General features: G+C 38.8%; 1 pseudogene across 1 annotated transcript; it reads right to left on the reverse strand.

Moving 5' to 3' along the window:
- Window positions 1–10,434: 10,434 nt before the first annotated feature.
- Window positions 10,435–11,267, reverse strand: LOC307053036 (mitochondrial fission regulator 1-like; annotated as a pseudogene). Its single transcript has one exon. The product of its transcript is annotated as a mitochondrial fission regulator 1-like (transcript).
- Window positions 11,268–14,254: the final 2,987 nt, after the last annotated feature.

Below are 14,254 nucleotides of genomic sequence, written 5' to 3' on the forward strand. Positions count from 1 at the left end.
AAGAAACCTTTAGAAAGTGAAGAGTAATTCCTCCTTCATATAATCTTGTTTATAAGCATGTATTTTTCAAAAACATCTTCACAAGTCTACCAACTTGTGTCCTCTTTGAGGGCAGAGCTCTTCTCTTATTGCCGAATATTCCCTCATATTCTAATACTGTCTCCATAGCTCACATTGTGACTTCAAACAGCATTGACCTAAGAGGCAGTAATGGTTAAAAATTTTTAACCATTAAAAGTTGGTTCTGCTCTCTGTTGCTAATTTTCAAATCCCTAAATGAGATAATCTTGGTCTAACTCTTAGTATAGTGCCTGAGATGCATAATAAATGCCAAATAGATTTTACTTTTCAGTATTGTGGGCTATTGTTTTTTTTTTCACATCTTTATTGGAGTATAATTGCTTTATAACTGTGTGTTAGTTTCTGCTTTATAACAAAGTGAATCAGCTATATGTATATATATATCCCCATATCTCCTCCCTCCTGCGTCTCCCTCCCACCCTCCCTATCCCACCCCTCTAGGTGGTCACAAAGCACCGAGCTCATCTCCCTGTGCTATGTGGCTGCTTCCCCCTAGCTACCTATTTTACATTTGGTAGTGCACATATGTCCATGCCACTCTCTCACTTCATCCCAGCTTACCCTTCCCCCTCCCTGTGTCCTCAAGTCCATTCTCTACGTATGCGTCTTTATTCTTGTCCTGCCCCTAGGTTCTTCATAACGTTTTTTTTCTTTAGATTCCATATATATGTGTTAGCATATGGTATTTGTTTTTCTCTTTCTGACTTACTTCACTCTGTATGACAGACTGTAGGTCCATCCACCTCACTACAAATAACTCAATTTTGTTTCTTTTTATGGCTGAGTAATATTCCATATGTATGTATATATATGTATATATATGTATGTATATACATTCCATATGTATGTATATATGTGCCACATCTTCCTTATCCATTCATCTGTTGATGGACACTTAGGGTGCTTCCATGTCCTGGCTATTGTAAATAGAGCTGCAATGAACATTGTGGTACATGACTCTTTTTGAAGTATGGTTTTCTCAGGGTATATGCCCAGTAGTGGGATTGCTGGGTCATATGGTAGTTCTAGTTTTAGTTTTTTAAGGAACCTCCACACTGTTCTCCATAGTGACTGTATCAATTTACATTCCCACCAACAGTGCAAGAGTGTTCCCTTTTCTCCACACCCTCTCCAGCATTTATTGTTTGTAGATTTTTTGATGATGGCCATTCTGACTGGTGTGAGGTGATACCTCATTGTAGTTTTGCTACAGTTGCTTCATTTGCAAATATTTTCTCCCATTCTGAGGGTTGTCTTTTCATCTTGTTTATGGTTTCCTTTGCTGTGCAAAAGCTTTGAAGTTTCATTAGGTCCCATTTGTTTATTTTTGTTTTTATTTCCATTTCTCTAGGAGGTGTGTCAAAAAGGACCTTGCTGTGATTTATGTCATAGAGTGTTCTTCCTATGTTTTCCTCTAAGAGTTTTATAGTGTCTGGCCTTACATTTAGGTCTTTGATCCATTTGGAGTTTATTTTTGTGTATGGTGTTAGGGAGTGTTCTAATTTCATTCTTTTACATATAGCTGTCCAGTTTTCCCAGCACCACTTATTGAAGAGGCTGTCTTTTCTCCATTGTATATTCTTGCCTCCTTTATCAATGATAAGGTGACCATATGTGCATGGGTTTATCTCTGGGCTTCCTATCCTGTTCCATTAATCTGTATTTCTGTTTTTATGCCAGTACCATACTGTCTTGATTCCTGTAGCTTTGTAGTATAGTCTGAAGTCAGGGAGCCTGATTATTGTTTTTTGCTATATATATATTTTTCTCCTAAATATGAACCCATTTTTCCTGAGGACTTTCACTTAGATTTTTCAAAGCAGAAATAAGCTACTTCTTTAGGGATTATATATAAAATATCTTAAAGAGTTGGTAGGGGGAATAAAGTATACTCTATTTTATAATAAATTTATATATAGTTATTATTTTACATTGCCTATATCACCTAATACTCCAATGCCTCATTCACTCATAATGTTTAATGGGAACACATTTTAAAATAAGGTGTGCTACAGAGTCATAAATATAATTTATAGTTCTTTCCAAGGTACTTTTTTTTTTTTTTTTTTGTGGTACGCAGGCCTCTCACTGCTGTGGCCTCTCCCGTTGCGGAGCACAGGCTCCGGACGCGCAGGCTCAGCGGCCATGGCTCACGGGCCCAACCGCCCCGCGGCATGTGGGATCCTCCCAGATCGGGGCACGAACCCGCGTCCCCTGCATCAGCAGGCGGACTCTCAACCACTGTGCCACCAGGGAAGCCCCCCAAGGTACTTTTACTCTAAGCTTTTCAATCATTCTACAGGTATAAAATGAGACAATTTAATGAATGAGCAATTTGAGGCATCAACTAACAAAGTCTGACTTTTCTCCTGCCTATAAAAATGGGTAAGAATGACTGAATTATTGTTGCGAATCTACATTGCTCTATGTTTGACAGAGTCTTTGGAAATTGGTCTCAGCTACATCAAGACAGGTGTATAAAGAAGTCCAGGACTGTGAAATCCGTATTGTGGACTCTGAACAATGGAATCCTCTAGTCCAGCTCTGACCAACAGAAACAATGTGGGCCATGTATGTGACTTTACATTTTCTGGCAGTCACATTAAAAAAGTTAAAGAAACAGGTGAGATTAATTTTAATAATATAGTTTATTTAACTCAAGATATCAAAAATATTATCATTTTGATGTGGAATCAATATAAAAATATTAATGAGATAGCTTACATTATTTTTTTTGTTCAAGGTCTTAGAAATTCTGTGTGTAAATTTACAGTCAAGTACATGTCAATTGGGACTAGCCACATTTCAAGTGCTATATCACCCCATGTGGCTCATGGCTACCATATTGGACAGCCCAGCTTTGGAGGTACCATAGCATGGCAGTGTGGCGTAGAGAAAAGGAAACAAAGACCAGCTTGGAATCCTCATATATGTCTGTTCCTGGCTCTGACATTTGATATTGAGATGACTGTGAACAATTGATTTAGTGTCTCTGAGTCTTAGGAGGCTGTGAGTAAGGTTAAATAATATATCATATTTGAAAGTGCTGTGTAAGATCATAAAGCACCATGCATGTGTAAGGCATTATAACCCCCTTTTGTTGTAGATTTACTCTCATGACTTGGACAAGGCCACATTCCCAGTTGGTAGGAGAATCAAGGATAGAATCTGGGGCTTCTGACTTCTAGCCATCTGCTTCAACTATCAGCTGTTCCTAACTTGCTGGCTTAAAAATAAAACCCAAACGTTTTTGTTTTTAAAAAATGAGGAAGGAAGAGAGTGGCAGCAAGAAGTAAATTCCATGTTAAATGGTTAGGGTCTTCTTGGCCACTGTCATAATGTTCTGCAGTAAAATTATACATACAGGATATTTATATACTTATATATCAGCATTACAACCATCAAGGATTGGACTTTATTGCTGTCATATAATACAAAACCCTACGTTCTTCAATGTTTTGAACAACTTCTAAATTGAAGTGTGGTTTCCCCACTCTATTTATCTCCAAAATGTAGTACAACCACAAGAAAGCCCTTCCACACTGGGCTTGATTAATAAAACAGATATGGATCAATTCAGCAGGTTTTCCATGGATATTTTTGGTTACAGATGTAGCTCATTAATCCACATGTGTGAGACACCATCTCTCTAGTGTGAATCCAAGAGACACATTAATCTCTGAACAGAAAGTGGAAATAATTCAGTTCAATTCACCATATTATTTAGTGCTTACTGTGTGTAAGACACATCAGGTATTTTAAGGAGCAAATGGAGCTTGTTTCTCTGATAAACGTCACTTAGAAATATGTTATTCAACTTGAGGAAAATATGGAATCTACCAAACTGTCTATGATATATGATTCAGGAATCTATATTTTCAGAAGGTATAAAGATGATCAGAAAGGAAATTCCAGATTATCCAAAAAATAATTTACAAACTTACATTCTTTACTTTTGGAGGGCATACAGAGGATTACTTATTATGATCTATTTCCCTAAATGTAAGTCTGTCATAGTTTTCATATTTAAATTTTTGGGTCATTTTCTACATTTGTTTCAAATGAATTTCTTCCTAGAACTTAAAAACCACATGATATATTTAGTTTTTATACTATGTGAAATTAAGCATAAGCCAAGTTCATTTTCACTGAGAAGACATGCATTCAAATTCTTTGTTCCCTTTCAGTCAAAATTCCTCCTTAAAAATGACTTTCATCTGGTTATTTTTTACTAGAAAACTATCGGAATATAAGCTTCAGTTCTGACTGAATTGACTATGTTAAATAAATATAAGTTTTATTTTCACTTGCTGAATCATTGCTGTTGACCACTGAATGAAATCGTTTATTGAACAACCTTTTCTTGCTTTTGCACCCTAGTTTAAAAACAAAGTTTAATTTTTTAAAAGTTCAATAAAATGTATTTTTGATATTTCCATCATAACTTTAAAAGCAGTTCCTTTCCTCTGCCCTATAATAACCACCTTCTGCATTTTTATGATTTAATTTAACATTATTATTGTAATTTTTTACTGGGTGAGCCCATCAATGCCCTTGGCAGCAAGATTTTGTTACAAGAAATCCAGAAGCAGCTGAGCTTTAGTTGGCTGCAACAGTTATACAGTTTCTCTGGATTGAGTTCAGAACCTTACCCTGACATTATGAATGTAACACACGTCATGCGTCCTCCTTCAGCTTCTCCAAAATATGTGATTGGCTTGAGTTCTATAACCTGTTGCTTAAATGAGCATATATTTTTTAATTCAGTGGTTTTGCATTATAAATATTTCATTTGGTTAACATCTGGCCTTGATAGAATTAGTGGTGCCCGTAGTAAAATGTGATACATTAGGAAAATGAATAATGTATTTGCATTTCTCCAGGAACTCTGAATGGATTAATTCTAGACAGGATGTGGTCACGTGAATTAACTATAGGGCTAGATGCTGTGTTTTTCTTTTTGTTCAAGTGCACCTCCAGCAAGAACACAAAAATCTGAGGAATCTTAACTATTCATTCTTTCAATTACTAAATAAAATTATGTAGACTATAAAAAGCCATTGTACTATTAAATATTAGGAAACATTGAGTTGTGTGTCCAGAAATCACACTTAAGACCAGGCAAGGGTAATATGCATAAGATGGCTGTGGATACTATGAGATAATGTCTACTCATCAGAAATGTATGGTATTTTTTTCTGTCGAAGTTCAAAAGTTAATGATGTACTTTATATTTTAATTGCTTCTACTGAGAGATTGTTAAGGAATAAAAGAAATTCTGGCATGCTGTTATTTTTCACTGTTGATATATTCAATATAGTATATAAATGAAACCATATACATTATATCATGCTCTGTTTCATACATCCTAGATTGTCTTTAGGAAAATTTAATACATGGCACTTCAGTCATCTGAAAGGAATCATTTCTTTTTTTTTTAACATCTTTATTGGAGTATAATTGCTTTACAATGGTGTGTTAGTTTCTGCTTTATAACAAAGTGAATCAGCTATATGTATACATATATCCCCATATCTCCTCCCTCTTGGTGTCTCCCTCCCACCCTCCCTATCCCACCCCTCTAGGTGGTCACAAAGCACCGAGCTGATCTCCCTGCACTATGTGGCTGCTTCCCACTAGCTATCTATTTTACATTTGGTAGTATAGGAATCATTTCTTCATTACAACTCATAAAACTGTAAAGTATCAGCCAGAAAAAAAATTGGCCCAATTAAGAGAAATTTGATAATGGTAGAAAAGCACATACAGACATGACTGAGAGATGATAAGATTATTTTAATTTTCCCATTTGCACTGGAATTATTTATTTTACAAATCTCCAGATCTTTTATTACTTAAAACCGTCTGCTGAATCATGAAAAGAAGCTTAAGTTAGCAATTTTCCTCTGCAAAATCTAGCTTCTAGCATCTGGTGAACACTTGGATATCTAGTCAGGTCCTATGGCAATGATTATTTTAAGACTCTATTCAACATGCCTGGGCTTAAAAATCAGCTCGAATCACACTCTGCACATGTATTTTACTCTCAGGGATTTAAAAACCTGGCATTAGTAGCGATGGTCTCAAGGCTTTTGCAGTGGAGATGAAGGTGGGAGATAGGACCTGCAGGCAGGCCGGGTACCCCAGGGTCTGCCAACAGCCCCTCTCTCCTGAACAGCGACAGTGATTCCGCCACCGCAGATGCCGCGCCTGTGGACCACCAGCCCCCAGGCCACCGCACCCTCAATGGCTGCTCACACTTACATATAGACTCGGCCCGCCTGCGGAATCGAGGACTACCGTCCTTGCTTGTGCCTTCCTGTGGCACGTCTGGGGCTGGTTTCTGTCTCTTCACCCGACGCTACTCCACTTCCGGAACAGCTTCTGAAGTAGAAAAAAAAGAGGATACTTTTACTCAATTGGAAAGACAACAAGAAGCTGGATTATTATCAAAGTGTATTGTTTTGGGATCATAGGAGAAATTACATTCCAGCAATGTATAAAGACACACTTCAGTAAAAGATGCTGTTATTGACCGAAATGTAAGTGCACATTTAGTTGATATTAGAGGTCTTTGTATGCTGATTAGGAGAGAGAGAGAATAATTATTTGTATTTCTGTGTATGCAAATATGCACTTATTTGTTTTTACACATATACTATATATAGCTTTTGTCCAAATCTTTTTTTTAAGTATACAGTTATTGCTTTTCATGGTTATATTATGTGCTAGGTTCCCACTAATTTAATTTCCATTAATACAGGTTACAGATACTTTAGAAAGGATGTGGGCAGTTGCTACAGAGGAAGGAAATTTATGAGGAAGTAATACCTCAGGGAAAAAAGTTAGGTTTATTTAAGAGAAGTGATCTCTGCCATTAACACATTTCCATCCAATTTGCATACAGTAGTATTTGAGTTAGAAATTATTCTCTATTATGTATCAAATCAGGTCTGGTAGAACTTTAATTCAGCAATACTTTCAGGTTTTCCTCTGAGCTTTTGATGTAATTTAGTTGAGTATGCTTTATAAACCATGTGTAATTTAGACTTTTTACGAGTCATATGGGACTTCTCCCCATTTAAACTGAATTTCAGAAATTTAACTCTGTGTTTTGCATAATAGATAGTCTCTATTTTGTTTTGGTATATTTCACAGAGACTTGTTTAGGAAATATTATTTATATTTGTTGTTCAAAAAAGATTTAAACAGGGAAGCTTTGGACACTTAGATAAATAAAAAGATTTGAAAGCCAGGATTGGTCGATTAGGAAATAAGTGCAGAATTGGGTATCTAATTTAGAATTTCTGCAATGTGATATAAGTGATGTATTCTAGAGCAGTATTATTCAGTAAAACTTTCTGTGATAAAGGAAATGTTCTCGTTTTACACTGTTCAATATGGTAGCCACTAGCAACAAATGGCTATTTAAGCACTTCAAATGTGACTAGTACATTTGAGGAATTGAATTTTTAGTTTTATTTAATTTTAATTAGTTTGGATTTAAATATCCACTTGTGGGTAATGGCTACTATATTGGAGAGTATAGTTCTGGACTTTACCTGTATTCTGTGTTCAACACAAAATGAAGAACTACTTGAATGGTTCTAGCTGCTGAATGTCTATAAAACATGAGTGTACTCAAACACAAGGCCCAACCTCTGACGTGTACTCGGTCCTGAAGGGTGGACCCAGCAGCATTCTGAACTTTGGCTCAACTTGTGGATATTCAGACATAAATAAAGTTTGGGCTAACCATAGGTGATTTGAGAACCTTTTGTCTCTGGAAAGCCATGGAATCTCAAATGATCTCTTGTAATAAAGTTCAGATGGTAAATGGACTCAAGGGCTTGACTTTTCCAGTCCATTGCTTGTGTGGTATGGATAGCAAGTAGTGGAAACAGATATGGAGGAGATGCTCCACACACATAGCTGCCTCCATGAAAAAGCAACTCTCCAAATTCAGACTAGATCACAGGAACAGGCTGGTAAATACTTTTGTGCCTCTACCCAAATCATTCTTCACTAAATATTCATTGAGCACTACTATGTGCAAGGCACAATGCTTAGTGCTGGAGATAAAATGTTGAAAAAAAACAAAAAAGATATGACCCCCGCCCTCATGGTGATTAACTGCATTAGACAATAAGATTTTTTCCAACGTTTTCTTCCTCCAATTTTTTTTTTCTGGATATGGTGAAAATAAAATAGGAGGAGGATACACAGGATAAATAGAAACACTGAAGATCACGATTATGTGTGTGTCATACATCTTATTCAATTTAGTTCTTTCTGCACAGCTTTCACAGTTCCATAATCAGAAGACAAAACCAGTTTTTGAAATGCACTATTGGAAACAGAGAAAATAACTGAAAAGATCTCCACTTAAATTTTTAGAGCATGAGATGACCATCATCATTTAGCATTTATTGAGTTTTTACAATATATGTTTACAAGGAGTTCTTTCCTCTCTATTAGCCAGAAGAATATCGTTTAAAATAATTACTAATTAAATGCTGTTATAGGAGGACACCTTTTTGCTTTGTCATTCAGAACACTGTAAGAAAGAGTGCTACAATCACATTTATGAAATGAATCAAATTTTCAATATTTGAGCACCATCGCAACACCTGATGGGAACTACTAGCTACACAGACCAAATGTAGCTCATTGCATTTCAGTTCATTTTGGAAGAGTGAACCAGAAATGTGGCAAAGTACGAAGCAAGAACTATTTAGTCACACTTCTTTTTTTTCCCCTCCACACAGCAACTATATAATTAAATGTATGGCTAACCTGAATTTTTAGATGAGTTTTCCAATGTATCACTGATGGAAATTTAAAGATGAAAATGATTAAGAATTATATTAAATGAATGCAGCCAGAATACATAGTACTTAAAGTATCTAAAGACCATAAAGTCATTTCTCCCAATATAGTAACTGATAATGTCCTTGATTTTGTAGACACACACTTTGAAAATAATTTTTAAAAATGAATTACAAAGCAATGGAAGAAATCACAAAGAAGAAGAAAGATTAATGTAAGTACTTAAAAACCAGTTGCTTACTAAAAACATTATAAACAACTTAAAAGGTGAAGTGGAATTTGTTTTATTCTTTAAAATGTTTTGTACCCTATGGAAGTTTGAAAACATAGTCACAAATTCTTTGGCCCTCCTCTGTGTTCCCTCCCATTGAATGTGGAAGGGCTTGTGACTGCTTTGACCCATAGAGCACAGCGGAGGTGACACTATGTAACTTCTGAGTCTGGGTCATAAAAGACCAGGAAGTTGCTGCCTTGTTTCTGAAATATTGTCTTTTGGAATTCTGAGCCTCCAGTTAAGAAGTCTGAGTACCCTGAGGCCACCGTGCAGAAGCAGCCACATTTAGGTGCTCCAGCTGGCAATTCCAGCAGAGCTCAGCCTTCCTTCTATCCCTGCCATGGCACTAAGCATACAAGTAAAGTCATTTGAGGCCCTTCAGGTCAGCCAATCTACCAGGTGAATAAGCCATGAGAGAGAAAAAGCTCCCAGCTGAGACCCATAAAATTGTGAGATACAATAAAATGTTGGTTGTTTTAAAGCCACTACATTTTGATGTGGCTTGTTATGCAGCAACAGAAAACTGGAGCATACCTGCTTGTACGTGTGATATTTCTACAATAAAAATTTAAAAATTGAATGTAAAAGTCACTCTGGGAATTTGTCTGCAAAAATTGACAAAGACAGTCTTAATACCCTTCCTAGAGAAAGAGCTCTTACAGATCACCAAGAAAAAAATACTAACACCATATTAAAGAATGAGCACTTATATGAACATAAAATTCACAAAAGAAAAAAAGGCTAAAAACCATGTAAAAAATGTTCAACCTCGTTAGTAAGTAAAGGAAATGTGAATTAAATAATTAAATTAAAATTTTGGTTATCAAATTGGCAAAGATAAAACAAATATTAAATATTGGTTTGGGTAAAGTGGGAGTATACACTGCACAAACTTTATGGAAAATAAATTAATATTACATGTCCAGAGTTTAATACAATAAAGTTGGTCATTCACTTAGGCCCTGTTTTCACCCAGGGACAAGAAAAAAACAGAAACTTCTATCTCACCCTTTAAACTGGGGCATTCCAACCTATACAATTAGCTGCAACATGTCTCAGCTCAAAACAGGCCTTAGCTTCTGCTAAGTTTGAAATATGGAAAACATATAATGCGGCTCTTCTCTTTTAGTCCAAGCTTTTGGCAAGACTGTTGCAGATTTCTAATTGAGAAGCAGAAACATCTGCGTGAGGAAGGCAGCTATTGAAGGAATTCCCGGAGCAGGAGACTGAGTTTGCAGAGCTCAGTGCCATCAGTTTCCTCTTCTACTGATATCTTCTTCCTTCAGAGTAAACTCAGAGATAAGGAAGGCAGGGTCTTCCTCCTTCAATAAACTCGGGTTCAGATCTTGGCTCTGCTTCATCCGGTGAAAGTCCTTCAGGATACCCATCATGTCTGCAAAGCTGCTGGCCTGGGACAGAGAGAGACACAGTAGCTTTGTGTTCTGGTTTGCAAATATCAGGGCTGGCAGAACAAATCAGGAGGACTGATGGAAGCTCAGAGAGTCTACCTGGGTCTCCTCGGCGATGTCACTAACGGCGAAGGAAGTTGTAAAGTGGAATGAAGATCCAAAACAAGGTAAGCGGGGAGAGACCTTTGAACTTTCTGGAGATAAGAAATCTGTTGTTAATGAAGCCGAAACTGCATCAGCCGCCATGATTTTAGCAATCTGGCTGTGCAGGTGGCGCAGCTCATCCTGCAGCTCCATAGGCGGCTTAGGGCTGGCAGGGCTTCTTCGAGGCCAGGAGCCTCTTCTCCATCTCCTGCAGGCTGGGCCCTGAGGCATTACGCTGCATGACAATCAGAGGGCTGGGCTTCCAGGGGCTCCTCAGGGGCCGTGTATGCTTCTGACCCGGGCAGAAGGCTCTGCTTCATCTATAGCATCCAGGCGATGTGAGCCAGGGTAGGGACTCGGGGCACAGCCCCCAGACCCAGGTCAGAGATGTTGGGGAGTGCCTCCAAGGATTCCGGGGGACATGGCTTCAGCCACAGGTTGGTACCCATCCTTCTCACTACACTTCGAAGAGCCCCCTGCGGCTTGTTTTGCTAGACTGAGATGGTCACATTGGCTTCCATTCCCCGCATTTCAACTGGCTCCTGCACTTGAAGGGCAAGGCGGCCACAGGGCAGCTCTGGGGGCTCGGGTAGGCTGGAGGCTGACTCTTTCACCTCAGGCCGTCTCAAGGAACACCAGGCTTCTCCTCCTCAGAGCCCCGCTCTGGCCTCACTCCCCTCACGGCCCCTCCTACCACAGCGGCGCCCAGACTCAACCGCCCTCACTTCCCCTCCACATTTCCTTATTAACAACTCTTCCACGGTTCCAGTTGCATTAAAAAAGTACCTACTGTTACTCCACTCTCCTTACAGCAGATGTGGTGAACTTTGAAAGAGTAAGTCAGATCATGCCGTTTACCCGCTTAACAGCCCCTCTCTCACATCCAATAGCGCCCCATAGCACTTAGATCGGACCTAGACTGCTTTCCCGGCCTCCAGGCCCCGTATGACTCTTACCTTGCCTACCTCCCGATTTAGCCCCCTCTCCCCCTTGCCTTTATTCTCCAGCCACACTGGCCTTCTCCTTATGGGAAACATTGTGCTCGTCCCCGCTTTCAGGCCTCTGCTCTTCCCGTGCCTGGAATGTTCTTCCTCCAGAACCCTGCATGGCTGGGCTCTTCACTATTTAAATCTCAGCTTCCTCAGTGATCTCATGTCACTTCCTCAGAGAGGTTTTCCTTGACCGTCTGATCTAAAGTCAGCCACTCATTTTCATGTATCTCTAATCTAATTCTCTTTCATCGCACAGTAGCCCCGATACGTTCCCTACTTAATCATACATTTTATTCATTCGTACATTCATTCAACACCAACCCTTCCTATCTCCCCACTCCTCTCAAGAGCAGGGAACTTGTTTGTTTTGTTCACTGTAACATCCCTTGCAATTGGAACAAGGATGGGCACGTGGTAGCTGATCCATAAATATTTGCTGGATGCCTTGCAAATACTTTTTGTACTTTTGAAACAAGACCAGACATTGTAAATTATGTGGACATTTTTCAAAGCTTTGATGGTTCTGATTAAAGTACACTGCTTCACTTTCAAACAAAAGAAAAACCCACAAACAAAATGACAACAACGTAAAATTATTTCAGTAGTGTGATGAGAGCTCCCCTGTCAAATCAGATGCTTTCAAAACTAGACCACCAGTCAACAGGCTCTTTGCTTTGAATTGAAGAATGTGCACCTCCCACCAATATTTTTCGTGTTGCTGAACATGTGATTTATTTACTGGGTAAGGAGCAAACCTTAGTGAAAGACTCCCCTTTCAGCTCTGAAAGTGCTGAAAACAGGGTTTCACCTTTTGAGGCTGGTTTAAAACAAACCTCTGGAATGGGGAGATGTCTTAATTGCCCCACTGAGTAGATGAGATTTAAAGGTGTTCCTCTTGGTGTCATTCACTCTGGAACTGCAGGAACCTTAGCGGCTGGGTCTCAGTGGCCAACTATGACCACAAGATTCTACAGTAATGAGATCTGTTTCTATAAAATTCATGAGAAAAATCTGAATTGCTATTTATAGATATGCCACACCATTTCAGAAATGATATAACATTCAGACACTCAGGCTCAAATTTTGATATGTTGCAACATAGCCTATCCCCACCAGTTGTGAACTTCCTCCGCAGCCAGGCAGGCCGCATTCTTATGATTCTTGAAGGGATGGGAAATACACATTTATTAAACACATCCTTTGGGCCAGTCTCTTTGCTAATTGTGTTATCTGTATGGTCTCGTTTAATCCTTAAAACTGTGCAACAAGTGAGTAAAGGTCATCAGAAGACAGATCCTGTTCTCTCACACAATATTAAAGAAGATTGGTCAATTAGGAATTGGCAAAACAAAGGAACTGTTTATTCTTATCCCACTGACATTATCCCAGGGTTTAGTTTCAAGTTTTTCAAAGGACACTGTATTTTACTGAACTGATTCATGGCAGTTGTCTGGAGCATGGAAAATGTTCATTGATTTAACAATGTTATTAAATTGGGCACAAGATTTCCACAGGAACTGTGTATTTGAGTTGTTTAGAAATGCCAGGGCTTTAGAAGGACGGTTAGGTGAGGTACCTTGAGGTTCCTGGAAGCTATTCTTACAGTCCCATGGAGTGGTGCATCTGATTTGGTTTCATTAATAATGTTTGGAGAGCCGGAGCAAGGGGTGGGCAGGCTATTTCCCTTTCTCCACCCATCCGAAGGAACGCCTTCATCCTTCAGCTGATTTTTATAAAAACTTAAGGTTGTATGTCTCAAATAAAACTAGGATTGTGAAATTCCATATCTACTGAAACCGGGTTAATTCTGAATTAATGACTAAATCCTGATAAACTAGGAGAGAGGGAAAAAATCTCCTAAGGTTGTACTAAGCCACTACTGAGGGTCTGGATTGTGGATAACTGGCCTACTTTTAAGTACATTGCAGTTAGAGAGACACTCATTTTCCTTTATTTTTTAATTTATTTAAAAAAATTTTTGGCTGTGTTGGGTCTTCGTTGCTATGTGTGGGCTTTTCTCTAGTTGCGGTGAGCGGGGGCTACTCTTCGTTGTGGTGCGCAGGCTTCTCATTGCGGTGGCTTCTCTTGTGGAGCACCGGCTCTAAGCATGCGGGCTTCAGTAGTTGTAGCACGTGGGCTCAGTAGTTGTGGCTCGCGGGCTCTAGAGCGCAGGCTCAGCAGTTGTGGCACACGGGCTTAGTTGCGCCACGGCATGTGGGATCTTCCTGGACCAGGGCTCGAACCCGTGTTCCCTGCATTGGCAGCTGGATTCTTAACCACTGCGCCACCGGGGAAGCCCTCATTTTCCTTTATTTTTAAGACCCATATTATGGTCACACAGTTCAAAGAAGCCAAGTATAAATGAACTGGTAGAAGAAAGGATTGAAAAGATCTAAAGATCTAAAGTATATCTGAAATTCCTACTTGTTTGGAATAAGGAAGGATGAAGTGAGAAATTAATTAACACTTCAATATGCAAATAAGCCTGAGAAATAGTGACTTTAGTTTAGAAAACTGGAGAGCAG

This window comes from Hyperoodon ampullatus, assembly GCF_949752795.1.
Source record: "Hyperoodon ampullatus genome assembly, chromosome: 5".
NCBI lineage: Eukaryota > Metazoa > Chordata > Mammalia > Artiodactyla > Ziphiidae > Hyperoodon > Hyperoodon ampullatus.